The following is a 26815-nucleotide window of genomic DNA, read 5'->3' on the forward strand; positions in this document are numbered from 1 at the left end:
CATCGATTCTTCTTGAGTCCTCCTTTTTTTTTTTAACATTTTATTACGGGCTCATACAACTCTTATCACAATCCATACATCAATTGTATAAAGCACATCTGTACATTTTTTGCCCTGATCATTCTCAAAGCATTTGCTCTCCACTTAAGCACTTTGCATCAGGTCCTCTTTTTTTCCCCTCCCTCACGAGCCCTTCCTTGATAATTTATAGATTGTTATTTTGTCATATCTTGCCTTATCCGGACTCTCCCTCCCCGTTCCTTCTCTGCCATCCATCTCCCAGGGAGGAAGTCACATGTGGATCCTTGTAATGGGTTCCTCCTTATTTAATGTCCAACTTTCATATGCCTATGAGCAGATTGAAAGCATGATGGCTTGGACGAAGCATATCTTAGTCCTCAAAATAAAGTTTTTGCTTTTCGACACTTTTAGAAAGGGCTTGTGCAGCAGATTTACCCAATGCAGTGCATTGTTTGATCTCTTGACTGCTTCTTCCATGAGCATTGAGAGCGGATCCAAGCGAGAAGACAAATTCAAGCTTTTCTCCATTTATTGTGATGTTGTCTACTGGTCCAGCTGTGAGGATTTGGGTGTTCTTTACACTGAGTTGTGATCCATACTGGAGGCTGCCGTCCTTGATCTTCATCAGAAAGTCCTCACTTCCTTGCTAGTTTTGTGAGCCTTCACTTCCAGGGTTTCCGGAGAGATGAGTTCTGGAGAAGGACATCCTGGTTGGTCAGGTCGAGGGGCCGTGGAAAGAGGACGGCCCTTGACAAGATGGATGGGCACAGTGGCTGCAGCAATGGGCTCAAGCTTCAGAACAATTGTGAGGACAGCATGGTTTGTTTTGTTTTCTCTTGTATGTGGCATCCCTGTCAGCCAGCACCTAGCGGCAACAACCACAGTATCCCCGTCCCTCACCACATGTGTGGCATGGAATAGTAGCTCCATCGAGATGTGGTATATCCACGAAGGACCTCCCTGCCTCCACTCTGTTTGCAGTTCTGCCCGCCCAGCCCACCATGTCAGACTAATCGTGGCTGGAAGGCACGATTGCTTGGTAGTTGAGGGTTTCAACGATGCCTTCATTCGCACCTTAGGCTGTCTTTGCCTCTACAATTTGCCTCCTTGCCGATTCCTCCAAACGAATCTTCAAATTTTCTCTTTACTTGCTCCAGGGTGCAGAATAGCACCGTCCACATTTACATAATCATGCCAAATGTCTCCATTATAAATGAGGGTGACCTGACCTTGGCTGGGTCCCCTGCATTGCCGGGCAACCTTTATATTTATCTTCTGTTGGCCCCTATCAAATGGCCCGCAGCAGCTGCAACAAAATTTTTCCATTCTCTGTAAGCCCCAAATGCCACTCTACTCCCTTCGTGCTCAGTGCAGGTTCTCCCCTTCTACATGACGCAGGAGACAACACCGTGGCCAGGCGATGCCTTGACTTTGTTCAGCCTCTGTCAGAACACTCCTCTCCTTTGAGCCACATAGTTTTTCTGCTCCTGCCCCAATGGAAGAGCTACCCGCGCGCCTTTCCGAATGCAGGTTCTCTCTATCTATACTGTTCCAGTCGGCTACTATTTCTTCTTTTCCTCCCTTCACCCCATAGAAGGCTTACCTTGCCTCCGTTTGATTTCATTATTCACTAAATTTGTTGAGCATTTACAATCTGACAGGTGCTGCTGTGGGCGATTTGCATAGATGCAACATTGTATTGAAACCTGGCATCCCCTTGATGTCCTTCACGGTAGTCCCTATTTTAAGGAAACTAAACAGAGGCCCAAGGCCTTCAACCCGTTCATCCCAGCTCACTCTCCAGATGAGAATTTATCTGTCTGCCCCCAGACGTACTGAATCACCATGCATAGGTTCACAAGACCCCAGTGATTCTTACTCAGACAAGCAGAGTCTGATTCAAATACCCTTCCTGGTCTCCTATACCTGGGGTGGAAACGCATAGTCCCTGCAGGAGCTCAAACGGAAACTAATGGCTTCGGAACCTTGAGGTCACTGAGATGGGCCAATTGCTCCTGGTCAAACAGCTTTCTCCTGCTTGAAGCACTCAGACTCTACTTTTCTTTTCTCCAAAGACGTCTGTAAGTTTCTGTGTTAGTCTGGGTGCTTTAGAGAAACAAATCCACAGAAACATATATAAGAGAGAGTTTTGTGTAAAGGTTAAGTACACATCAAGAAAATATCCCAACCCGGTGCTTCCCAAGCCCACAAGTCCAACATTAACCCATTAACCCCTGTGTCCAACATCAATCCACAAAGCCTTCCTCCATCTCACAAAATACACACAACAATGCCAACTGCAGGAGGAAAGCCAAGTCAGTGAGCGTGTAAGCATCTTAGCGCTGGCAGGGGTCTCCACATGGGTTCTCCAGCACCCAGGGCTGCATCAGGGTAGGTCCATGTGGCTCCTCCTTGGGGATGTCTTGCAGGAAGTGAGCCTTGCAAGCTGAAGCAGGGAACTGCTAAGGCAGCTGCACCCTGGTGCAATCATCACAAAGCAAGAGACCCGAGAACCAGAAAGGCGAGGCTCACCAAGCCATTTATCCCTCCACCCTTCAAATAAGGCCAGGTTAGCACAATAAACTAACTCCATTTCTATGACCCTTCACCCTAATTTCCTTCTTCCTTTCTTTGCAGTTGCCACAGCATGCCCCTCATGACCATGCCCATCCCAGAGGCCTCTGGTTGTTTATTTCTTTGCCAGCAAGCCTGGGGACACATATACCACACACAAGCTCATACCCAACGCCCCTACTAATAATGCATCCAATAAATGTTGAATTTTGAATGTATCATAGACTGCCCAAAAGACACACAGATCTGTCTTGGATGCAGTCCAGCCAGAACGTTCCTGAGAGGCGAGGAGGGCCAGGCTTCATCTCATGTCCTTTGGACGCATTCTCAGGAAAGATGTCTCTGGACAAGGACATAACATTGGAAAGTGGGCAGGCATCAACAAACACGAAGACCCTCGACAAGATGGTCGGCAAAGTGGCTGTGACAATGGGCTCCAACAAGAAGAATCGCGGTGGGGATGGAGCAGGCCCAGGGGGTGTTCTGTTCTGTCACACACAGGGAGGGTGACACCCAAGAACAGTGACAAGGAATGCTTGCTCAAATGCTGACGGAGAGAGGAAGCCAATCCTTCGGCGTTTGGCTTGAAGAACGCCAGCGCTGTCTGCTCCTCTTCCTCTCGGCAGCGATGGCTTCCATCGTTTCCTAAGCACGTCACCGTGTTGAATGTAGAAAGGCAGGGAAAGCAGTGAGCAGATTTTTCTGGGGGTTCAAAGGCAGTTGCCACCTGGAGAGTGTCCTTGGCTACTGACCCTAACCCCAGGGTCCACAGCTGGGCGCGGTCTCCAAGGCTTTCCAGAGGAACTTTGTCTGAACAAGAAGGGCAAGATTGAGCCCAGAGAAGATGAGCAGGCAACGGTATCAGCTGAAGCGGCTTCCCTCCCGAGAGGCCAGGGCTGACACCGGGTCAGCTGAGGAAACAAACGTTTCTTCCATTGACAAGTGTTTAATTGGACATGTTGAGAAACCAATGTCGTGGATGCAGATGCAGATGTCTGAAGCGTTGTTTACAGTGTGGCCTGTGCCAGACAGGCCCCAGTGCCAAGCCAGCACACAGCCCCCCATTATTCCATGAGGCTCCGCTTCAAAAGCTGCGTCAGGACTCTCGGGGCCTTGCGAATTTCCACAGGAAAAGGCTCAAATGTGTTTTCAAAGACGAGCCTTTCCCTCCAGAGTGGACATCAGTCCTTCCACTGCCAGGCCCTGTAATCGCCTACTTGAGTTCGGAAAAGCCTTTGGAGAAAAGGCTGAAGAGACCGGCAATCCATCTCAAGAACACTGGGGGTGAAAGTTTGAGTAGCTTTTGGAAAACTGAAAGGAAAAAAAAAAGCGGACCCCAGATCCCTGCTTAGAAACTGGGCTTTGACTAATTGAACCATTTCAAGAATTGTTTGTATTTCTCACGCTGCTGTTAGGTGCCATTGCGTCCATTCCAACCCATCGCCACCCTCTGGACAAGAGAGCACGGCCCAGGTCTGGGCCATCCTCACCATCCTGCTGTTTGGACCGTGGCCGCAGCCACCGTGTCAGTCCATCCGGTCGAGGGTCCTCCTCTTTTGTCCCTCTCCAGGCACTGGTCTTTCCTGGCAGCATGTCCAAAATACATGAGCCGACGCTGGCCACCCTTGCCTGTAAGTAGCATGCTGTGACTCATGAGCCCGGGAGAACGTAGCCTAGTAGCACAACTAGTGGACTAGCTCATCTCGACATGCTGGCTAGATTCCCCCAGATGGGCTTTGGGAAACCCCATCATCTTTCTGAATCGGGCCAGTGAATGCTCTGCCTTGGAAAATGCGCACAGAGAAAGATCCCACTCTGAGAAATTACCACGACGGACTCCCTTTGTTCTGCTAGTCTCGGACACCCTCTCCAGAGAAGTGTTACAATACCGCAGGCCTTCCGTGGGAAAGCCACATTCAGACCATTCCTCCACGTTTCATGTTAAGGACACTTAACCCAAGAAAAGGTTCTTAAGTAAGTCCTGCCAATCTTTTTACATTCAGCAAACTTATGTTTTAATCCAAAGGCCTCTGCTGTGTAGAAAGCCATAGGGAAATTATCAGCATTTGTTAATGAGGTCATTCAGTGACTAAAACTCCAGTTATGAATGATCTCTTCTGTACAGAATGACTGCCACTGTTTCAGACATATGGAAATAAAGAACGATGTCAGCCTTGGCCTCAGGAAGCTAGTGCAAAAGAACGGCCTGTGGGGAGCCGAGTACCCCGAGAACCCGCTAGTTCTCAGGAATCACTACTTTTGATAGGTTTCCATGTGATCTGAACCCACCCACAGGTGTGGAATACACGACGGGATTAAAAATCAAAACTCACTACCACCAAGTCAACGTTGATTCATAATCACCCCACGGAACAGAGTAGAACTGCCCCTGTGGGTTTCAGAGACTGTAACGTTTTGTGGGAGTAGAAATCCCCTGCCTTTCTCCTGTGGAGCAACTGGTGGTTTCAAACTGCTGACCTTGTGGATCTCAGCCCATCGCATAACCACTATGCCACCAGGGCTCCCACGGAGGGGGACAGTAGGTGAAATCACCTAAAATATGTTTTACTTCCAGGTCCTTAACCTCATGTGTCACATTATGTGTTTAGACTGTCTTCCAAAGGCAATGTCTCAACAATTCGCGTCATTCGAGAAGGGAAGCAGCATGACCTAGCCTCTGACCCAACTCTTAATGCCACGTGGGTAATGAAATGATTGAAAAGATTCTGTCAGGTCAAGAAGAAGTCTTAGTGGTGCGGTGGTTAAAGTGCGTGACTGTTAACCAAATAGCTGATGAGTTGAGCCCAGCCACAGAAGGGGTGTGGCAGCCTGCTGCTGTCAAGATTCACAGCCTTAGAGACCCCAGGGACAGCCCCACGTGGTACTACTGGGTCTCGATGAACTGGAATGAGGGTGACGGTGGGTTTGGGTTTAGGGGATTGCAACAGGTTTGGGGGTCTTCCAGACAAAAGCAAGAAGTGATAAAGGGTAGTACGAGGGTGAATGACTGACATATTGAGACAAAAAGATCAATTTTAGGAGTGACCCCACATAGACAAAACGGCACTCAGAGACATATTCATTTTGGAGGAAAAGCAGAAAATTCAGGATAAGCTCCCACATTCTCATGCTGGTTTGTATCCAATCTTTCAAATACATCACTTTGTCTACAGTGCTCCAGACCAGTGGTTCTCAACCTTCCTAATGCCGCGGCCCTTTCATACAGTTCCTCATGGTGTGGTGACCGCCCAACCATAAAATTATCTTCATGGCTACTTCATCACTGTAATTTTGCTACTGTTATGAATCGGGCGACCCCTGTGAAAGGATCGTTCGACCCCCAAAGGGGTTGCGACCCACAGGTTGAGATCCACTGCACTGAGATGTCATTAACCAAAAGAGAAAATATGGGGAGCAAATATGGGAATGAAATTGAGTTGAAAACCAGAGACTAGGTATCATATAGAACCTAAGTGTGGAGATGAAGATGTCATCAGAACAGAGGAGCTCCGTCCTTAAAGCCACGGGGCGCAGAAGCATGCCACTCCCTCCCAATTCTAGCTCCAACACAGACAGAGCTTTGAGCTCATCACCCTTGTCCTTACAGCGATAGCAGCAGCAACAAAAACCCTGAACACACTGAAGAGTAATGACTTCCCTTGGGCCCTCAGACAACCAATGTTGCAGGTCAAATTGCTGCCCTAAGATCTAGAAAGAGAGACACACCCAGAGAGTCTTGGCTCAGCTCTGCTCACCTGGAGCCATAAGCTCACCATAATACTTACATGGTAATTTTGGCAAATTACCAGAAGCTGAGTGTGACATATCATGAAAGTGAGCAATTTCTGGGGCCCCGGTCCTACAGGGTCAGTACAATTTTAGGTACACCCTGGATGAACAGGAACAAAGGGCCAAGGGCAAGCTTGAAGCTCAAACTCTAGTGGAGTCCAGGTACCACAGAAGGCAGTCTGGGTTCTGTAGTAGCCCCCTCGCCCTCCATGCACAGGAGCCAGAATATTCCGTGTATCTCAGTTCCCCTGTCAGTGAGGGCTTGGTGTTGCTCTCATGCTGAATAGCTTTCAACAAGCTTCCAGGCTGAGACTGCGAAGAAAATCTCATGATCTTCTCTGTAAAGAATCAGTCCATGAAACCCTCATGGGTCACAGCAGTCCGATCCACAACCAACCATGGGGATGGCACAGTATTTTCTTCGGTTGTGCATGGGGTCACCAAAAGGCAGGGATCAAATCAGTGGTGTCTAACAACATAATTGACAGGCTACTTAGTCCTACAACAGCTCTATAAATCAGTATATCCGTTTCTATTACTTCTGTAACTCCTGTCAGATTACCCAGTAAACAAGATATGCACAGGTTTACTTGAGTTTGCTTACTAGTCTATAAGGGAAAACTTCACACTTTTTCAACACCTTAAAGATTCTATTTCTAGGTATGGCCACCATATGTCTCGCTCCAACTCCCCATCCTCCTACAGAATCAAACTCTCAACTTCCAATCCCTAATGGGGAGGGAGCATCCAGTAAACAAGATAAACACAGGCTCACTTGTGCTTGCTTACTAATTTGTAGTGAGCAGTTTCACAGGCCACTACAGATTAGTATGTAAATACAAGGAAGCCTGTGCTTACCTTATTTATTGGGTAATCCGTCTGGTCTGTAACTAATTAGCACTAAGTTGGTGGTTGAAGCAATACAAATGACCTTGCAGAGCTGTAGATGAGAAGGCTGACACTGGAGTTACCAGTAACAAAACAAACAAATCAAGACAAGGTGTTGGCAAGGCCCACATTCCTTTCTGGAGGCTCTAGGGCAGAATGTGCTTCCTTGCCTTTCCTCCATTTAGAGGTTGCCCACATTTCTTGGCTTCTACTCCATCTTCAAAGCCGGCAACATCGCATCTCTATGACCATGCTTCCATAGCCACTTCTCCCTAACTCTCTGATTTTCTTTTAAGTCCCTTTTCCATTTTAATGAACAGATAATCCACTATAGTACTTTCGTCAGTTCCAACTCATAGTGGCCCCACATACTAGGGGTGCTCCCCACCAACATGGAAAAATGCTCTGCTGGGAGGAGCTTGCATAGTATGCATTTTTCCTGCTAAGTGAGCATCAAGCAACTTGTTCTCAGTTAGTGCACCCAGTGGCATCACCTGGGAAGGTTCTCTGTGGTCACAGTGAATTTTTCATAAAAGCAGTTTTGCTCAAACCTCGGTTTTTACCATGGCAGATTTAGGAGAACAGTGTGTGACTATGACATTTTGTTTCCTGCTTGGGAAAAATGCCACAGAAACTTGTGAGGTTGAACACAGCTTACAAGGTGCACTAACTGAGAACAGTATGAGAAAAACTCAAGTGTACGAGTGGTTTTCTCATTTCAAAAAAGGTGAAATGTCTATCGAAGACAAACCTTAATCTGGACATCCTTCAACTTCCCAAACGGACAAAAATGTCAACAAAATCCATGCACTTGTGCTTGACAACCAACAACAGTTCATTGAAGAGATGGGGAAGTTATCTGGACTATCTTGGAGCTCATGTTCAGCGAATTTTAATGGAAGATTTGGGAATGAAAGGGGTGTTGGGAAAGTGTGCCTCCGGTCAGACTGGAAGCATGCCAGGCTTTGAAAGAACAGTTCCTAAGCGACCCAGAATTGTTTTCCAAGGTCACTACTGGTGATGAGACATGGTGCCATTCTTACAACCCTGAAAACAAACATCAACCAAGCCAGTGGAAGATACAATCATCACCTCGCTCCCCAAAAAGCTTGTCAAGTGAAATCAAAGATCACAACAATGCTCATTTGTTTTTATGACGTGAAGAGGATAGTGCTTTTGGAGTTTGTTCCACCAGGTCAGACTGTTAATCAAGCTTCTATTTAGAGGTTCTGAAAAGATTGCCTAACAGTGTGTGACCAAAAGGGCCAGGTATGTGGCAGATGGAGGACTGGTTTTACCACCTTGACAATGTACCTGCTCATGCAGCCATCTCAGTGTGCCATGCTCCTCTTGCCCCATGCACCTGACTCACGTGACCTCTCTCTGTGCAACTTTTCCTTGTTGCCGAGAATGAAGGGAGACATGAAAGGACAGCAGTTTGATGACATAGAGGAGGGGAAGAAAAACTGAGGGAGGTGTTGTCAACCATCGAAACACAAGTTTGAAAAATGTTTCCAAGAATGCAATTGCAGATTTGATAAATATGTTATGTTTAATGGAGAGTATTTTGAAGGTGACATGGTTGTTTGCTAAAAAAAAAAATTTAATACTAGCTTTGGAAAAAAATTCCATTTTTTTAGGTAGCCCCTCACACAACAGAACAACAAACACACTTCCTGGCCCTGTGTCTCCCTCACGCTTTTCCTGTGTTTAAATCCATTGTTGCAACCATTGTCCTTCCATCTCAGCGAAGGACTACCTCTCTTTTTGCTGACCTCCCACTTCACCAAGCGCATCCTTAGCCAGATACAAGACCATCCTGGTAACAACTCATTAGATGAAGACTCATCATCTTTGCTTCTAAAGAGCTGTCTGTCTGTACTTCTTCCGAGACAGATTTGTTCATTCTTCTCCTAGTCCGTGATAGATTCACATTCTTCACCAACACACAATTCAAAGAAACCAATTCTATTCTCTTCTTTATTCACTGTCCAGCTTTTGCATACATAGGAGGAATCTGAAAATACCTGGCTTGGATCAGGAATGCCTTAGTTTTCAAAGTAACACTTTGTTTTTTAACACTATATAAAGGTCTATTTGAAATAGATTTGCCCAATGCAATATGTCATTTGATTTCTTGAGTACTGCTTCCATAGGTGTTGATTGTGGATCTGAGGCAGTTAGTTTATTGGGTCAACCTGGCTGATAAACACATGTGGGGTTAATTGAAGGGCTTGGTGAGCCTCGCCTTTCTAGTTCTCGGGTCTCTTGCTTTGTGATGGTCGGGCAAGGGTGCAACTACCTTAGCCAATTCCCTGCTTCAGCTGGCAAGGCTCACTTCCTGCAAGACATTACTGAGGAGAAGCCACATGGACCTACCCTGATGCATCCCTTGGTGCTGGAGCACCTGTGTGGAGACCCCTGTCAGTGCTGAGATGTTTACCCATTCACTGACTCATCTTTCCTCCTGCAGTCAGCATCATAGTTTGTGTTTTGTGAGATGGAGGAGGACTTTGTGAATTGGTGTTGGACATATGGGTTAATGGGTTAATGTTGGACTTGTGGGCTTGGGCAGCACTGGGTTGGGATGTTTTCTTGATGCGCACTTACTTAACCTTTATATAAAACTCTCTCTTATACATGAGTTCCTATGGATTTGTTTCTCTAAAGTACCAAGACTAACACAGGATCCAAGTAAAATGAAATATTTTATAACTTAAATATTTTCTGTTTTTCATGATGTTGCTCCTTGCTCTAGTTGTGAGGGCTTTGTTTTCTTTATATTGAGGTATAATCTGTAAAAAGGCTGCAATCTTTGATTTTCATCAGCAATTGAACAAGTTCTCTTTGCATTCAACCCTCAACAGTGTGTCTTCTGCTGACCACAGGCTGTTCATGAGCCTTCCCCTAATGCTGATGAATGTTCTTCTGCACAGAGTCCAGCTCCTCATATCGTTCGCTCAGTCTATCGATTGACTAAGTGTGGTGAAAGGACACGAACTGGACACACACTTTTCCTGATTTAGAACATGGAGGATAATCTCCCTCTTTTAGCTCTCTTAAGTCATCTGCCACATTAATTCTCTTCTATGCAACCTAAAATTTTAATTTTTCAAGAATTTCATCTTTTTTGGATCTACAATCAATGCTCACGGGAGCAGCAGTCAAGAAATCCAAAGACGCGTTGCACTGGGTAAATCTGCTACACAAATTTTGATTATTCAAAAGCAAGGATGTTACTCTGAGAAGTGAGGTGTGCCTGATCCAAGCCATGGCATTTTCAATTACCTCATCTGCATGTGAAAGTTGAACTTTGAATAAGGAAGACAGAAGAAGAATCCGTGCATTTTAATAATGGTGCTGGTGAAGAATATTGAAAGAACCATGGTCTGCAAGAAAAGCAACACATCTGTCTTGGAAGACGTACAGCCAGAATGCTCCTTGGAAGCAGAGATGCCCAGACTTGTCTCACATGCTTTACATATATTATCAGGAGAGACCAGTCCCTGGAAACGGACATCATGCTTGGCAGAGGGGCAGCAAAAAAATAGTAAGTCCCATGACTGAAATGGACTGACAGAGTGCCTGCAGTAAGAACAATTGGGAGGATGGGTCAGGACCAGGCAGTGTTTCATTCGGTCTCACACAGAGTCGCTATGAGCGGGAACCAACTTCATGACACCTAACAGCACGTAAACTAACATATTCACAGGTGCTGAGTATTGAGACATGTGCATGATGAAGAGAGCATTATTTTGCCCATCCCAGGAAACTTAATTATTTTCTCATCTACAGATGAAGGTACTGAGGCACAGAGAGGATCTATAATTTGTTCAAGGTCCCACATGTGATGGCTGCAGAACTGAGATTTGAAGCAAGGAAGCTGGCTGAAAAGCGCATGGTCTCCATCACTGAACGATAGAGCACGTTAGTGTGTGTCATAGTCATATAATCATGCGTCAAGTTGAGGAGTAAGAGTGTTGGGGTGGAGTCTGGCCTGTCAATCAGATTGTAGCCACTGGAGGATCTATGTGGGCGTGGCCTTCTCTTGAGAATTCCGGGAACTCCTGTTTTTCTTCCTTGGAGGCGGAGACACTTCTCTCGCTGTTCACTCCCTGAGACAAGCTCTACTGGCAAGACCTGACAGGACACATGGCACTATGTTGACAGACCCCGTGCCCTGGGAACTGGACAAGCCACATGGACCTACTTTGATGCAGCCCTGAAAGCGAAAGAAGCCGCATGGAGACCCCTGCCAGCACTGAGATGCTTACAACGCCACTGGATCCGAAGACTTCCTACCCACTGGCATATGATCATCCTGCACTCGGTGTTATTGCATGTGTTATGTGAGTCTGAAGAAGACTTCATAGATTGGTGTCAGACATATGGGCTAATATCGGACTTATGGGCTTGGACTGGACTGAGTTGGGATGTTTTCTCCATGTTCAATTCCTCTTGTATATAAAGTTCTTTCTTATACCCATATGAGTGTCTATGAATTTGTTTCTCTAGTCTGCCCAGATTAACACAGCATGCTAGTGAGTGTTTAGTTTAAACTGTAAACTCTACAGTTTGGACTGGGTAGGAAGTTAAATTAAGTCAGAAGAGTGCTTTTTTCCCATGATTTGCCATCTGCTTCTCAAAGAACTTAATTAGGTTTTGTGATACCTCCATTCATTTTCTAGCTTTCCTATGGTCCCCTGGCTTTCTTTAAGCTTCAGGAAGAAAAACTGAATGAGAAAAAAGAAAAAAAAACTTATGAAAAAAACCCTACCAGATGTTTTGCACAATAAGTTTTGCAAAAACAATACATATGGCATTAATGATTTAGAACATTTAATCAAATGTAGCAAATAGAGTTTCAGATTAGTCATGGAGAACCTAGATTCAATTTATTTTGATAAATGAAAATAATCTCAAAATGATGCACTGGGTCCAAAAGGAAACATGTACAGGAAGGTGGAGGATAAATTATATGAGTTGCTTGATAGCTTCATGAAACAACAAAAATCCTACTTTGTTCATTCACTTCAAACTATCACAAAACTTGCTGAGAATATGGACTAACCCAGAAGACGGGTATTATCAGGTCAGTGAACGCAAAAGGGCCCTCAAATCCATAAATCTTAATTTGCCTTTTATTATACTTGATCTTTCTTTAACATAAATATGTGTGTGGGCATATATCAGGTTGACTAGAGAAACAAATCCAGAGACATTCAGATGTGTATAAAAATGAGCTTTATATCAAAGAGCAATTGCATATTGAGAAAACATGCCAACTCAGTCCAGATCAAGTCCATAAGTCCGATATTAGCCCATATTTCTGATACTAGTCCATAAATTCCTCTTTAGACTCATGCAGCACATGCAATGATCCCAAATACAGGAAGATCACAGGCTGGTGGGCGGAAAGTCTTGTGGATCCAGTGATGGTGGAAGTGTCTCAGTGCAGGCATGGATTTCCATATGGCTCCTCCAGTTCTAGGGCTCTGGCTGCCATCAGCGTAGTTCCATGTGGCTTGTCAACAGGAATGTCAAACAGAGAGAGTGCATCCCACCTCCAGGGAGGAAGAAAGGAAGTTCCCAGAATCCTCATGAGGCCATGCCCACAAGGAGACATCATCAGTCTGTGACCTGACTGACAGGCTAGACTCCATCCCTTCACTGTTAATATCCTCAAACTGACACCAGATTATGTAACTATCACATATACATACTCACATGTACATGTGATTACACAATAGTCACAAGCACATAGATGCACAAACATATCTGTACATATATGTAGATATGACTAGGTGTGTGTATATATTCAATAAAAATACTTGTACTAAGTACCAAATGCCAATTAAAATTTTAAAATACCCAAATTCTATCAAAGCTTCCTATATATATATCCTTTGATAGAGACTGAATTGTGTCCCTGCAAAATAAGGGTAGTAAATCATACCCTGTGATTTTAATCCCACTTGGAAATTAAAAATTTTTGTTATGTTGATAGTGTTATTAGTGTAGGATGTGTTTAAATCCATCTTTTGAGATATGAAATTGCAGATTAAGCAAGCACAGGCAGAGATGTTGCATGTCACCAAGGAGCCAGGACGAGAAGCTGAGAAGACTGGACAGAGAAGGAGCCTTGAGTCTGGACTTCCGGCGCCTAAATCATGAGAAAAGAAACCCATTTGTGGTAACGAACTGTTGGAGATAACTGACACACCCTTGCTCCTCGCCCTGATGTGCACAGTCCTGGTGGCAGAGTGGTTGAGAATGCAACTGCTAACCAATATGCCAAGGTGTGAAGCCACCCACCCCTAGGCAGTAGAAAGATGTGGCAGTCTGCTTCCATAAACATGACCCACTTACTACCATTGACTCAATGCGGACTCATAATAACCCTCTTAGGGTTTCCGAGATATAAATCTTTATGCAAGCAGACTTCCTTGTCTTTCTCCCACCAAGGAGCTGCTAGGTTTGAACCGCAACCTTGCAGTTAGCAGCCCAGGGTTCAACCCCGGTGCGCCTTAGAGACCCTATGGAGCAGTTCTAGTAGGTTTGATAGGTTCATTATGAATCTGAATCAACTTAATAGCAGTGGACATTCACCCTCATACATTATAGTCTTTAGCCTCACTAATTATATTATTTAAAATTGGGGCAGGGGGGTAGTTTCTACTTGATTTTGTTATATAAATGAAAAACAGATTCTAAAGCCTCCTGGAAATTATTTTTGTTCTTTTCCCATACTTCTAGCCATTTGTTTCACATTATTTATTAAAACAATTTCGTGTATTTGTTGTTGCTATGGTTGGGACTACGCAGAGTCAAGCATGCACCACTTCAATGTTCTACGTGCGCAGGTTAGGAGCACTGATGACAGGCTGTAAGTTGGACAACCATTCCCATGCACATACTTGGAGTTGTTCCTCCCCATTCATATAAATTCTCTGACCCCTGAGTCTCCTAATTAATCTTTTTACGGGTCGCTCTTGTCAAATTGACCCCCTATCGATAGAGCTGAAAAGAGCACCGTGCTCACAGTATGTATTCATTGCCAGCCAAGAGAAACTGTTGTTTAGCTTTAAGAAAACTTTAGGAAACGGTTTTATTTTGAGGTTTAATGATTATTTTAGGGCAATCATTTCAGGGGTTCATCTAGAAAGCATGGCCCAAGAAAACCTGAATTCCATGAAAACTGGAAACTCTGTTCTGCATTTCTCCTGTTTTCTATAAAACCTTTCATCCAAATGCTCAGTAATGGTAGTAGGTGGGCACCATCCACTTCTTCTGGTCTCAAGGGAATGGAGGCAATTGTTCCTGGAGGCAATTAGCCACACATTCCATTGTACCCATCCCTCGATCCTGACTTTCCCTTTGCTTCTGTTTTTCCAGGACAAAGGAGGCCAGTAAGGGGACCTAGGGTGCCCACCTGCAAAGCTACAGTCATCAACTGTGATGTGCCACAAAGGGGACCTCGACCTTCCACACCAAGAAACCAAACCCCAGAGATAAGTGGTTGTACATAATGCCCACAGCAGCTGCTCATCTGTTCCATATATTTGGAAGATGTGTATGTTTTCATGTTTATCCCATTGAGTCACACTACCTTTTCTTCCCTACAAGTCAATCTTTGGTCCATACAAAGGACTCTGGGTCTGGTACAGCACCCTTCGCCTTGGACTGCATTGGGTTTTGTTTTCATCAGAAAACATGAGAGTGTTGGGCTTTGCTCTTCAGGCCCCCTACAGGGGTGGATTTGCCCGCACAGCCACCTCTGGTGGGTGTCCCTGGCAGAGTGAGGCCCGTGCTGGGCTTCTCTCTCCACCTCCCAGCTGTGACTTGCCCTAATGAATATATTATCCATAGATGTAATTGTTGTTGTTACTGTTGTTAAGCCCCAGTAAGTCAGTGCCGACCTACAGCGACCCTATGCACAACACAACGAAACACTGCACAGTACTGCACCATCCTCAATTGTTCTTATTCCTGAGCGCATTGTTACAACCACTGTGTCAATCCATCTCATCGAGGGTCTTCAGATGTAGTGAACTGCAAATCGCTGTGTTCTATCTTTCAAATGATTTCCCATCCATAAGGAAGCCAGTTCTGGACCCCCATCTCCATAGTCAAAACCCAAAATTGGTTATGAAAGTCCTCATGTATAATCAAGTCTGGACTTCTACAGACTGCGGAGTAAGGAATGACTGAGCATTCACATTTAAACACCTCAAAAAATATTTCACCCTGAGAGTATGTTGTATGGGAGACACACCCTTTGCATTGAAAATGTCATTTGAAGTCCACAGATTTTCTCTAGCGCCTACCTTTCATGAACATCACAAGTACGCATAGCAAAGCAGATGGAAGAATCCTTTCTATCACGCACATGCTCTCTGGACATCTCGGCTTTGTTGCCTTCAAATATCATCTCCTCTGCTTTAACATGATGTGACATTGCTCAGTAATGGTAGTAAGTGGGCACCATCCACAGGGGACTAGGCTAGAGGGGCCGCATTGCAGAGGACCAGCAGCCCACAGCAAAGCCGGCGGCCCTCCTACAATAGATGGAGTAGCCACCTACAAACCAGAAGCCTTGGAGTTCTGCTAGCTGTGGGCTCTGAGGCAAACTACCCCGCTTTACTACCCAGACTTTTAATTTGCAAGATAATAGCACTCCCTCGGAGGGTCCCTGTAACATCGGAATGTGAACTGCTTGTTAAGGATGAAATGCTATGCTAACATATTCTCTTTGTCCCACGGCCACAGAATCTCACACTGGTAAGGGGACACTGGTGCCAACTGTGTTTTTTCTTTGTTATCATCACAGAATTTGTTCAAAGTTCTGGAAAACTCCCTCTGAGTCGTTATCCTTTGCATTTTCCTCTTATTCTCCTTGCTGTTCTTCTCCAAGTTCAAAGGCTTTCAGCACTTCCAGGAGCAACCTAAGGTCACACCCGCTTCCCAGCCCCCACACCTCACAACAGTCTCTGACTTGGGTCTTCGTGACAAATGAATAGGATGAGAAATCAAAACTTGTGAGAGAGTCTGACCATTAAAGCAGCACAGTGATTTGAAATATCAGTTCAAATTCCTCCTTTGTATTCCAAATCAGCCTACCGCTCTGTCTCTAACAAGCCCCGCTCTCAGCTACACTCCTACCACTCGCTTAGCTTTTATGCCGGAGTTGCTTTTGTCTGTGCTTCTGTGTGCAGAGCAGCGGTTCTCAGCCTTCCTCAGGCCGCCACCCTTTCACACAGTTCCTCCTGGGGTGGTGACCAGCAACCCTAGCATTATTTTCGTTGCTACTTCATCACTGTCATTTTGCTACTGTTATGAATCGGGCGCCCCCTGCGAAAGGGTCGTTCGACCCCCAAAGGGGTGGTAACCACTGGATGAGCAGCGCTGGTGCAGAGGCGCTGGAATAACCTCACAGTGTTTGAGTCTCCCAGGCTCTCCCCCTTCAGTGGAACCTACGAGAGGTGTAGCCTTCTAAGATCTTACCTGAAACATCACGCAAGCCTAATGGGGCTGGGCTTCGTTTTTTGTTCTGATTCTTTTTCAGCAGCGTGTGAATTGAATGGCATGATCCTTTGAGACCCAGGACTAAGTTGGCAGACGTAGTGACAGCCTGGCACCACAGGAGAGAGACAGTCAAGGCTTTTTGTCCTTGAAATCTCTACCTGGATGGTTCACAGGTACCTGGACTTCCTCTGCATTTTATATTCCCGTGTATTACGCTCCTCTGTAGGGGCAACTCTGTGCACCCGGTCAAGATATTCTGAAACCGCCGAGTTATTTTTAACCTTATTTCTCAGATCCAGCTGGTCATGAAATCCTGCCTTCTCTAGTCTCTAAATATCGCTCAAGCCCATCTGAGTCGAGATCCTTATCTTGTTTCATGTGCATGAGAGCAACAGCCCCCTCATTTTCTTCTGGTCTCCTGGCTCTTCCCTGCCCATTTCCTTCACCACATTATCACTGGAGCTATTCCCCACAGAAAATCCAATCATGCCATTCTTCTGCTTACAAATTTTAGCTTTCAAAACCTCCAAAATAGGTTATAAAGGCTGCAATTCAGTCTAAAAGCCATGGCATCCACCCAAGGGCAGCCACTGTCCCAGTCTCACCTCACAAGACTTCTCATCCCAGCAGCCTGACTGAGCCCTCTGTTGCCCCTGGGCAAGGCCATGCTCACCCCACCCCCTCTCCCTGGAGAAGGAGGCCTGACGCCACAGTGGTTACGCATTGGCCTACCAATCGCAAAGTAAGCAGTTGGAAACCACCAGCCAATCCTCAGGCAAAAGATGAGGTTTTCTCCTCTCATCAATAGTTACAGCCACAGAAACCTACAGGCTTCCTCTGAATCGGGAATTGACCGGATGGCAGTGAGTTGATTTGTTTGTCTAGCTTGAAATACCTTCTCTCTCCTCTGGGCCTTCCGTCTTTGTCTTCCAGACCCAGTTGAGCATGCATTCATTCTGTGAAGTCTCCCCCTTCCCTCTCCCACCCCACCCGCTGGGGCAGTGACAAGCCATTCTCCTAGGCCGAGTGTCTCCTGCATCGTCATCTGGCACATAGTACACACTCAACTAACAGTCCGTGCTATGAATACAATAGCAAGTAAAGGAAAAACAAAAATTGCAGAGACTGAGAAGCCTACCCACCCTACTGCTAGGTTAAAGAACGAAGAGGGGGCGAGCTAATCATGTGTAGCAAACGCGTGAATGGGCTGTTTGTTCATAAAAACTTAAGTGGTTTAGGGAGGATAGGGGGAGGAGAAAATACATTTTAAAAACTCTCGCTCCAGGGCAAGTAATAAAAATTGTTGCTTTAATGCTTTGGTTTGTTTTGTTTTTTTCTTTTCATAATAGGGCGAGTAGTGGGAAGGTCTATTTCATCACACCTGCCTTGGGGCAGAAGGTTTCAGCCTCCTGAGCTAAATCAAACTGGCATCGACTCTGTTTCTCAGGGGCCAGCAATTGCTCTCTGCCTTCCACAGGGTTACACTTGACTGACAGAAAAGAAACAACTTTCCACTTATTTCAAGGGCTTCTCTTTCCCTCTCTTACGTTCGTCAGTTAACGATAGGCCCTTGGAAACCCATCCTGCGTTCCTATCTTTGGGTTACAGGGAGGCAGGCATCGGACTGCGTCCACATGAGGGGGTTGTCATCTTTGCGAAGGAGATTGCGAGGGAGCACCCTACCAAGAAAGGGCGCTAGTCCATAAGACAATATTACTGCTCCCACTCAAACTCACTGCCCCGGAGTCGACTCCGAGTCACCGACTCTACGGCCCAGGCAGAACTGACCCTGTGGGACTCTGAGACTGTGTAAGTTTTTATGGGAGTGGAAAACCTCCTTTTTCTCCCTCGGAGCAGCTGGTGGTTTAGAAATGCAGTCTTGTGGTTTGCAGTCCAATGTGTAAGCCTCCGGGAATCTTCTCTAGGCAATGATGTTTACAGCAAGCCTTTATTTATTTAAAATCATTTCAGTTGGGGGCTCTTCCAGCTCTTATCACAATCCATCCATCCATCCATTGTGTCAAGCACATTTGTACATATGTTGCCATCATCATTTTCCAAACATTTTCTTTCTACTTGAACCCTTGATATCAGCTCATTTCCCCCTCCTCCTCCCTCATGAACCCTTGATAATTTATCCTTTTTTTTCATGTCTTACACTGACCACTGTCTTCCTTCACCCACTTTTCTGTAGTCTGTCCCCCCCTAGGAGGGAATTATATGTAGATCATTGTTGTGGGCTCCCCCTATATCCCTCCCCACCTCATCCTTACCCTCCTGGTATCACTGCTTTCATATAAACCTCATATTATTAGTCCTCAGGGGTTTATCTGTCCTGGATTCACTGTGTTGTGAGCTCTTATCTGTACCAGTGTACATGCTCTGGTCTAGCCAGATGTCTAAAGTAGAATTGGGGTCATGATAGTGGTGGGGAGAGAGCACTAAAGAACTGGAGAAAAGCTATACATTTCAATGGTACTATATTGCACCCTGACTGCTCACCTTCCTGATACAATAGCTGAAGACACAATGGATGCATAAAGTTAATGAAGAAAATTGATGGTGCCTGGCTATCAAAAAATGTAGTGCCTGGGGTCTTAAAGGCTTGACGATAAATAAGAAACCATCTAACTGAGAAGCAACAAAGCCCACATGGAAGAAGCACACCAACCTGTGTGATCATGAGGTGTCCATGGGACCCCGTATCAGGCATCAAAGAACCAGAACAAAAAGTCATATCAATGTGAATGAGGGGGAGCACAGAGTGGAGACCCCAAACCCATCTGTAGACAATTGGACATCCCCTTACAGAAGGGTCACACAGAATTGACGAGCCAGACAGCAAAGTCTTTAAGTGTGATTCACTAATGACAGCTTAAGATGTCACCTGATTCATATTCCCTAAGTTGATCAGGCCGGACATGTTTAATAGACACCACATGCATCTAGGTTCAATTTTCAGAATTTACAAGAGTCTCTCAACTCAATTCACTGCCATCAAGTTGATTCTGATGCATAGGGACCACATAGAACCCATTAATCTTCATAATGATAAGACCTGGCTCTCTGAAATGCAGTCGTGATCATTTCATCCCTGGATCCCCATCTCAGCTCACTCACCCACAATGTCCCAGAGTCTTTGGAACTCCAGCAGACACATCGTGCACATTTTCTATAGGGACTGTCTCTGTGTCTTTGAGAAACCTGGCCTCCAGCTACCTGTGTTTTGACTACTTGACTTACATATCCTTAAAGCACTATTTCTATGTAAGGATGTGAATTACAATAGTTCCAAACTCTTGGGTTTCTATTAAGTAGGGCAATATAAATAACAGGATGGAATGTAACTGCTCTTGGTATGTGGTCAAACCAGATGCTATTTTTTTATGATTCCTAATGAGCCCACAGGCAGAATAGAAGTGTCCAACTGGGTTTCCAGGGCTGTAAATCTCTACCCGAAGCAGTCTGCCCCCTCTTTCTCCAACAGAGCTGCTGCTGATGTGAACCGCTGACTTCTCAGTAAGCAGCTGAGTGCTTTAACACCACCGGGGATCCTGCTATGAGGTCCCCAACCAACCCACTGTTGTCAAGCCAATTCCAACTCATAGCAACCCGACGAGACCACGTAGAACTGGGATTCTGAGGCTGTACATCTTCACGGAAGCACAATGCCTTGTCTTTCTTCCCCAGAGAAGCTGGTGGGTCCCAGCTACCTGTCTCTTAGTTAGCAGCACAGCACGCAGACCACCGAGTCACCAGGGATACTGGTAGGTGATCAGCACCCCATCGTTTTCCGCTCTGTCATACTCTATGCCATGGAAAGAGCCGTGAGCTCATAACTGGTTCTTTGGGGGTAAGTCCAAGGAAATCAGGCTTTTTCAGCAAGTACCACTTACTGGCTCTACTTTTCCCAAAAGATGTGAAGCAAGTGAAGTAGGTAACATTAATTTTATTTTACTTAACACATTTGGGACTTGGTGTTTGTTAAATGTAGCATGAGGAAAAATATTTTCATATGTATGCAAAATGATTTAAGTGCTTTAAAATAATCTCTAAGGTCCTTCTAACTCCAAAGTTTGATAATCTATGATAACTAATCACAAATGCCTGAAAATTAATAGCAATACAACACCCTAGACACATTGAAAATATATGGCATTGTCACGCTGGGTTACATGGGAATAACTTCCACCCAGAAGCCTGTGCCCTCCTCTTTCCCCACCTACCCAGTTCAAGGTCCTAGGTCCTCTTACAGCAGTGGTTCTCAGCCTTCCTCAGGCTGCGACCCTTTCATACAGTTCTTCATGTGGTGGTGATTCCCCAACCATAACATTATTCTTGTTGCTGCTTCATCACTGTCATTTTGCTACTGTTATGAATCGGGCGATCACCACAAAGGGGTCGCAACTCACAGGTTGAGAACTGCTGTCTTACAACAAATATGGAGAGAAAGGGGATCAGCTACAAATTGCAGAGAAAAAAAGAGAGGCAAGATTCTTTGCAGAATCCTAAACAGAGCAGCTTATATGATCAGAAAGCCATAAAAATCACCTGCCACTTAACCTTTACCCCTGATGGAACCCCAGAAGTTTAACCCGGAAAGGGGCCCCCGCTTTACTTCTTCATAAAGATTAAGAAACAGATGTCAGAAGAGCGCGTGACAGGTGCAAGGTCATTGGTATTCCCGGAACAAAATTAACTCCCACATTAGCTACCATCGAGTCAATACAACTGACAGTGATCCTGCCGGACAGGCTAGAACTGTTCCCTGTGGGTTTCTGAGTCTCTAACTCTTTACAGGAGTAGAAATCCATGTCTTTCTCCCATGGAGAAGCTGGTGGCTTTAAACCGATGACCTCACAGCTAGCTATCCAACTTGTAGCCACGTCACCCCAGTGACCTAGGGTAACTTCCACCTTTGTCTCTTCCAAAATGTTCACACACAGGTAAATCTCTCTCACAAGTCGGCCAGCACCCACCTCAGGAAAACAGACAAGCTTCTTCCTGAGCCTGAACTCAAGAGAAACACCTAGTTCTACAAGCAAGCCCTGAAATGTGCCATCCTGTGTGTCTTTCGGAGTCAGCCTTAAAGACCACACTAAGACCTTGTCCCTCCAGTTGATTCCAACTCATGGTGACCCCATGTTACAGAGCAGAACCGCTTCAAAGGGCTCTCCTGAAGGCCGACCGCCAACCCTTGCTTCCACCAAACCACCAACCTTAGATTAGCAGATGCAAGCAAACTGCTTGTGTCACCCAGGGGCTTAGATCCGCCATTGTTTTTCAGAAAAACAGTAAATAATATTAGGGCAACAGTGACCCTTTTTTATTCCAAAGTAGACTCTGATTTAAGCAAACCTACCTATGAAAAATGTAGATTTATACAATACCCGAAGGGAAATGCAAGGGAGTGTGTCTGGTGCTAAGCAAACGCAAACTCACTGCCACCAAGTCGATATGGGCCCTTGGGACAGGAAAGAAGGACCCCTTAGGTTTCTGAGCTTGGAATACTTCACAGGAGTGGAACGCCTCAGCTTCCTCCGGGAGCACCCTGGGGTTTCGAACTGCAAACCAGTCAGCCCAAAGCGCTAACCACTGTGCACCAGGACTCTTGTTGCAGGGGGTGAGGGGGGTGAGGGGGGAGTATTTAACAAGGACAGAGACTTGATTACCTTTTAAGTGACCCCAGTCAAATTGGAATCATTTGCTAAGATGTAACATTTATAGAGCTCGTGGGAAAACTGCTGATAAAACTACTGATAAGAGTTGTGAGCCCGTGTCTCCGTTGCCTCACTTCATTACACGCCATTTGTATCCATTCATGAATGCTTGGTACAGTCGTGGAGAACTGAAGCCCAGGAAGACCCTAGTCGGGATGGAGTGGCTGCAACAAGGGACTCAAACATGAAGCAGGAATCTGCAGTGTTGCTCCGTAGTGCAGCAGGGCGTGGCTATGAGTAGAAATGATTGGACCAAACTGAACATGTAGGAACCCTGGTGGCTAGTGGGCAAGGTAAGAAGTTCGAAACCACCAGGAGCACCGGGAGAAATATGAGACTTTCTGTTTTGCTAAAGATGGACATCCCTGGAAACCCACACGCCTCATATACTTTGCACATGTTGAAAAAAGACATCAGTCCTTGGATGAGGATCAATACTGGCTGCAACAATGGGCTCAGACATTAATAATTGTGAAGCTGGTGCGGGGCTGGCCATTGCTTTGTCCTGTTGTCTACAGGGTCAGCATGCCCAGGAATCAATTAGATGCCACCGACAACAACAAATGTACCAATGTGCTTGACACAATGGATGGATGGACGGATGGATGGATGGATGGATGGATTGATGGATGGATTGTGATAAGAGCTGTAAGAACCCTCAATAAAATAATTTTAGAAAAAGAAGAACATGAGTTGGAATCAACTTGATGGCAGTTGAGGTTGGTTTGGGTTTCTTAACAAAATGTCACGGTCCAGTGGATTTTGCTTTTGCCTGATAACCAGCAAGACCAGCAGTGGGAAACCTCCCGCCTGTCAGAGGTGGGGGGAGGGGAAGATGAGGCTTTCTGCTTGGGGAAAGTTACAGGCTCAAAACGCCACAGAGGCAGTTACTCTGCCCCTATAGAGTCACTGTGGGTTGGAGCCGACTTTGTGGCAGTGAGTCTGGTCTTCTGAGTCATCTGTGTTCATTCAATCACGTGCAGAGTCAAACTGGGGCTCTGCCCTCCTGGGACTTGGGGGCTGGAGGCAGCGCCCCGCCCTGCATACGGAAAGCAAAAGCAAAAGGTAAAAAGCTCAGGATCCGGATCCAGCGCCCTGGAAGCTCAGTGGGGGAGGAAGCACTGTTTTCAGAAGTGTGGGGGGGGGGGAGTAGGTGCTAGGGATTCCGGTAGGCTCACGCTGCCCCCACCCCACCCCCCACGGCGATGGGGCTGCAGATGGACAGCCGCTGCAGCATCCTGCATCCCAACTCCTGGGAGGAGCGTGGGCAAGGTCTCTCTGTTTGGGGGCCCTGGTCCAGGGAGCGTCAGGCCCCGGCTGCTCTTAGTGGCTTCGCAGCCCTGTCCCTCAGTCGCACGCACAAATGAGCGCCGCAGGAAGTACATCCCCCCGGCCCGCTGTGGTATCTGCCCACCAACCGCCCGCCCGCTCGCCCACAGGGAGCCTTTGGGGAGCCCAGGCCCAACCTCCCCAGAGGCAGCCTGGCTGGCTGCAGACGCACCTGGTCCGGCGCTCCGGAGGTGGCGACGACGGAGACCGCACCGCACCGGTGGAGCCTGGGGCTACGCTCCCCACCCAGCCTAATAAGACGCTGGTCACGCCCCCTGGCCGGCTCCGCCCCCGTGGCCCTGGCCTTGGCTGTGGTCCTGGCCCTGAGGGGCGCTGAGGGCAGACAGGGACATGGGGCGTCTGGGGGATGAGGGGCGCCAGACCCAGAGGTCAGACACTGGACATGAGGCAGGGGTCCTGGGCCACACCGGGAATCCAGGGACCTCAGGGCCACAAGTGCACTGGGCCCTGGGCCACTTGCCCTGGATGCTTTCTTTACAAACAGGGCAAAAGAGATGCCTGGGACCCCTGGCTGCCAGTCCCGGAATCAGAATGTCTTGAGAAAGTCCTTCATTCTTAGGGAGCTGGCGGCAAACGCCTCCCGCGGGTAGCGGTTATTAAACGGTTGTTTTCCCGTCTTGCCCAGGCAATTGTAAAGGTAGGCAGTGCAGGTGGGGTGAGACAGAGGGGTGATCCAAACTGGGACTGGGAGATCAAAAGGAGGCGTTTCTCTCCAGGGTCCACATCAACGATAGAACCGTGCCTTAGAAGAAAGGAGACCCATGCCAGTGCTTTGTGCAGCCTGCACCACTTGAAATCACCGCCCTTCTGAGCACAGGAAGGAACACGCGTCGCCAACGTTGTGTTTTGACGCACTCAAGTTCGTGTATTTACTCAAACCACTATCAACTACAAACAGTAATCTTTGTCCAGCAGAGCAATTCAGGTCTCGCCAGGTAACCAGAAATTAATTAATTAATTACCTTCTTTTCATTAAAAAAAGGAAGAAATCCCATGCCAAGGGTGAAAGAGGAGGGAAGGAGAGCTGACCACTAGGTTTAGATGAAAAAGCAAATTATGTATCCTCCATTCACTTATATTTAAGTAAACAAAACAAACTTACTGCCACCCATTGGTTCAGACTCATAGGGACCCTATAGGACAGAGTAGACCTGCCCCTGCGGGTTTCCTAGGCCACGTCTTTCTTTCACGGCTAGCACTTAACCTTGCATCACCAGGGCGCCTCCTATTTCCTTTACAAGCCTGTACCTCTGGAGCGCAGTGACCTGTGTGCGTCTCCACGGGCCTCCCTCCTGTCCGTGACGCTGCTCATACTAAGGCGCCGGTGTGAGCTCCTTCCCCCCGTAGCGCTCCTCCTGCCGTCTGCCTGCTTCCTATTGTGCTCCCTTTGTGTGCGTGTGCCTGCACCCCTCACTCGAATGTACTGCATTCAGGCTTATCTTACCAAAGACGTTCCCGTTTATTTATTTGCTTCTCTCCCCAAAACTATGTGTGTGTTTGGTTGTTTCTGGTGACGTTGTATGTGAACCACTTGTACACGCACAATGCATTGACACTGGCTACCATCTTCAAGTTGAGTCACTTTTCTCAAAACTTTGTCCAAACAATTTTACCATCATTACCACAAAGGAACTCCCATGCCTCCCAGCTAGCCTTTTGAGTTGCTGTTGTCAATCAGCTGGCATGTAGAAAAACCCTTTAAAACAGCGGTTCTCAGCCTTCCTGATGCCGCGACCCTTTCACACAGCTCCTCATGTTGTGGTGACCCCCCAACCATAACATTATTTTTGTGGCTACTTCATCTCTGTCATTTTGCTACTGTTGTGAATCGAGTGACCCCTGTGAAAGGGAACATTCGACCTCCAAAGGGGTCGCGACCCACAGGTTAAGAACCGCTGCTTTAAAAGAATATAAATTTTATGCCAGATAGTCTTTTCTAAATTAGAATAAACTAGGGAATATTTTCCGTGGATGGCTGAAAATTTTCTCCTGGCTAATTAATTTCAGAGGGGCCATCTGGCTTCAATGGCTCTAGAAAGTCCGGATTCAATAGGAATTTGAAATTCTGGTTGAACAAATGCTCTAAAGCATTTGTGCTGCACTGGGTATACTATTCTAAGAACTTTATATCCGGATAGAAAGTCTTCTCGAGTTGATATTCTACTTAACCCCTGTGGTAGTTCCATCATCTGGTGCCAAATTGAGACTATTGGGAGTGAAAGGGTGGAGTTTGACCTGTCGATCAGGTCGCTGCTTGATGACCTCATTTGGAGGTGTCACGGAGAAAAATAGCTCGCTGGAGGTGGGACACATAGACAATCTGCTTGGTATTCCTGATGACAAGATACATGGAGCTGCGCTAGAACCCTGGAGCTGGAGGAGCCACGTGGAGACCCCTGCCAGCACTGAGATGCAGCTACCTGCACTGGAGCCACAAGACTTCCCACCCACTGGCCTGTGATCGTCCTGCATTCGGCGTCATTGCATGTGTTTCGTGAGTCTGAAGAGGAATTTATAGACTGGTTTCAGATATATTGGCTAATACAGGACTTACGAACTTGATCTGGACAGGGTGGGGATGTCTTCTCAATATTCAATTGTTCTTTCTTATACACATATGAATTTGTTTCTTTAGCCAACCCAGACTAACACACCCCCATTAGCTCAAGATGAAACTGAGGCACAGAGTTGGTTACTCATAAGTGGCAGAGCCAGAATCCCATTCCAGACAACCTGGCTCCAAAGTCTGTCTGTGAACCACCGGGCTACGCTGTTTTCCCACTACACTACCTGCTTAACACCCCACCACCACCACCACTTTCCATGACTCTTAGCATAAAGCAAGGGGAGCCCTAGTGGCCTAGTGGTTCTGAATTGGGCTGTGATACCTAAGGTCCACAGTGCAAAACCACTAGTCACTCCTGGGGTGAAAGACATGGCTTTCTACT

At 46.4% G+C, this 26815-nt stretch overlaps 1 protein-coding gene across 3 annotated transcripts in view; it reads right to left on the reverse strand.

Moving 5' to 3' along the window:
- The window catches only part of CPQ (carboxypeptidase Q), a 558535-nt gene extending 534420 nt beyond the window's left edge, over window positions 1-24115 (reverse strand). For all 3 annotated transcript variants that reach the window (XM_075549461.1, XM_075549458.1, XM_075549460.1), the window contains exon 1: window positions 24019-24115. The gene's annotated coding sequence lies outside the window, so the exon portion shown is untranslated. The remainder of the gene's footprint in view (window positions 1-24018) is intronic.
- Between the last annotated feature and the right edge of the window lie 2700 nt (window positions 24116-26815).

This window comes from Tenrec ecaudatus, chromosome 5, assembly GCF_050624435.1.
Source record: "Tenrec ecaudatus isolate mTenEca1 chromosome 5, mTenEca1.hap1, whole genome shotgun sequence".
Taxonomy (NCBI): domain Eukaryota; kingdom Metazoa; phylum Chordata; class Mammalia; order Afrosoricida; family Tenrecidae; genus Tenrec; species Tenrec ecaudatus.